Genomic DNA, 3,494 nt, shown 5'->3' on the forward strand with positions numbered 1-3,494 from the left:
AGATTGAGTCAGAAGAGAGAAAGATGTTTAATTCACTGTCACTCCCTCAGCATCTGTATTATAAACACCCTCACAGAAGTGTAGGCTACTTGTGCTTTGTAATGCCAAGGTAATATAACATAATGTAGCCTAGTGTCATGTGATACACACAAATTATTATGTTTTTTTTCTGAGTATTGCTATTCACTAATTACGCTGCTTTATTTCTTTTATGCAGAGCTGATGTGTAAAATAACGAATGTACATTGAAATACATGGACAAAAGAGAGATAACCCTTGTGAAAAAGAAGTGTGCTTAATTGTATTGAAAGTGTACTTTTTGTGTGCTTAAAATAATCAAAGTATACTTTTTGAAAAGTGCACTTGCAGATAATATAATAAAATTAAAATTAAAGACCACTTAAGTGTACTTAAAGGGAATACACTTTAATGACAATATTTATTAACACACTTAAGTGCACTTTTTACAAATGCACTTTGTAATAATATCTAATTAAGTTTAACTTAAAGTAAGTACACTTTCATCACAATATTTAAAAACACACTTAAGTGCATTTAAAAAAATGCACTTTGTAATAATGTCTAATTAAGCTTAACTTAAAGAAAGTACACTTTCATCACAATATTTATAAACACACTTAAGTACAATTTTTACAAATGCACTTTGTAATAATATCTAATTAAGTCTAATTTAAAGTAAGTACACTTTCATCACAATATTTCTTAACACACTTAAATACACTTTTTAAAAATTCACTTTGTAATAATGTCTAATTAAGTTTTACTTAAAGAAAGTACACTTTTATTATAATATTTATAAACACACTTAAGTGCACTTTTTACGAATGCACTTTGTAATAATATCTAATTAAGTTTAACTTAAAGTAAGTACTCTTTCATCACAATATTTATAAACACACTTAAGTGCATTTTTAAAAATGCACTTTGTAATAATGTCTAATTAAGCTTAACTTAAAGAAAGTACACTTTCATCACAATATTTATAAACACACTTAAGTGCACTTTTTACAAATGCACTTTGTAAAAATATCTAATTAAGTTTAATTTAAAGTAAGTACACTTTCATCACAATATTTATTAACACACTTAAGTACACTTTTTAAAAATGCACTTTGTAATAATGTCTAATTAAGCTTCCCTGGTGAAAAAAAAATATGTTAAGTATACTTGAAGCCAGACTAATTATTAGTATACTTCAAGTGTGTTAATGATTAGTTAACTTAAAGTGTGCTATTTTGAAACAACTAATTTTGTACTAAGTATATTTTAGTAGTAATTAAGTTGTAGTAAAGCATAACTTTAAATGTATTTAGTGTACTTTTGTGTACTAAATTGGAACAACTTTAAGTATATTTAGTATATTTTAAGTATATGCCTGTGTAGGGACTAGTTACATACTTGATTAGTGTATTAAAGTGTACTTTATTTGTGTTACAAGTACATTACAAATTAATTACAAGTGTCTTCGAAACATACAAGAAATATACCGTAAATTTATTAAAAATATATACTAAGTATACTTGCAGCCACACTAATTATAAGTATACTTCAAGTGTGTTAAGGATTAGTTAACTTTAAGTGTGCTATTTTGAAACAACTAATTTTGTACTAAGAATATTTTAGTTGTATTTAAATTGTAGTAAAGCATAACTTTAAGTCTATTTAGTGTACTTTTGTGTGCTAAATTGGAACAACTTCAAGTATACTTAGTATACTTTAAGTATATACCTGTGTAGGGACTATTTACATACTTGATAAGTGATAATAAAGTGTACTTTATCTGTGTTACAAGTACATTACAAAATCATTACGAGCAATATACAAGTCTATTATTTTTGAGTAAAAATGATATTCTCCGTAATACCTTTGGCTTAATCCAAATACTACAAATAGCACACTTTGTCTTCAATAACAAATGCACATTAATAAACAAATATTACTTAGCTATACTTTGTACAATATACTTTAAAGCTATAGTAGGTAATGTTGGAGAGCTAGCAAGATTTGAAAGCGGCACCTCTTCTAAGCTCCACCCCCTCCCGTCCCGTCAGTACTCCGTCCAAAGCTACGCCCCCACAAACATGAACGCGCATCCACAGTCGGAGTCAGCTGCAGGTCACAGGAAAGCAGAGTATTTTTGTCATGTTGGAATAAATATTTTGAAACGATAAATGCCTTTCCTTTACCATTTCAGCATAAACAAGCTATTACTTTTCTTACCTCCTTACATGCTAAATGAATAATGACAATGAATGTGGTATATCACTTTATTTTTTTATTTTTTTTTTAAACGAACAAGAGAGACCTAAGAGAAATACTTTTTTACACAAGTATCTGTACTTTCGCTGCTTTTGATTGTCATAAACAATCTGTATTTACATATAATAAATAAGAAATAAATATATATAAGAAAAGGAGTGTCCAGGGATGGCTGACAGGTCAGGCTTTGCATGAGGCGTCGTCTGCTGTGGTGATCTACTCCTTTGGCAGTGATTTACCTTTAGGAAGAATATCACAATTACACATCTGACAATAATTACTGCATCTCAAAGACACACAAAGAATGACAACAAAACTTTGTTTCCATTTCACACAGTAACAAACATTTCTTCTCGTAGCTAACAAAACACATATGCCACATCACCACAGTTGTCCCGTTTATAAGCAATATTAACGTCATTTTATCACAATTATAATGCAGACACTTGCGACTATGGCTGTGCAATATGTTCAAAATGGCATGTCCTAAAAGTCAGATAAGCAGACCTGTAACGCAACTGGCTTACACCGACAGAGAAGCTAATGTTAGCATTGGGCTAATACTAGCTACAAAAGTAGCTACGTTGCCTAACGTAACATATATCATGGAAATAACAAATCCCCCCGAAGCAAAACAAATAATTACCTGTTCAGCAGAAAGAACGCAACCTCGGCATCGCTTTTCATCACTTTTGCTCCCTCAGTTGTCTTCACCATTCAAATGCTGCAATGTTGACGCGAGTTTGTCCTCTGGCTTTATCCAGTGCCTGTTTCGTTGCAGCCTTTTCTGCCTCCGATTTTCTTTTTTTTTTAGGCTTTTTATCAGGGCGAGCAGTTACCAGCAAAGCTAACATTGGTAGATTTTGCTGCATTTTCTCTTCCATTGTGCCGCAAACTCCTGCTTACTCGGTGTAGTGAGCTGAATGTTTCCGGGAATGGTGACATGTGATGAGTGCACGCAGGGCAGCGCACGCAGTGGGGCTCGGGCACGAGACATGAAGGCATCTGATTGGTTCTTTACATTCGCACCGAATGGCAGTGATTGGTCAGAGTTTTTACTGTCCTGCAGCTGCTACAGAGGTCTGATTTTTTTCATTCCTTTTTCTGAACACATAATGTATTGACTACTCTCAGGATGGAAGGACCATTTCACCCAGTATAAAAAAAGTGTTTCTGAACAGGATTACCTACCCTAGTGAGTGAACTTCCATTTT

Source organism: Abramis brama (assembly GCF_963993115.1).
Source record: "Abramis brama genome assembly, chromosome: 6".
Classification (NCBI taxonomy): domain Eukaryota; kingdom Metazoa; phylum Chordata; class Actinopteri; order Cypriniformes; family Leuciscidae; genus Abramis; species Abramis brama.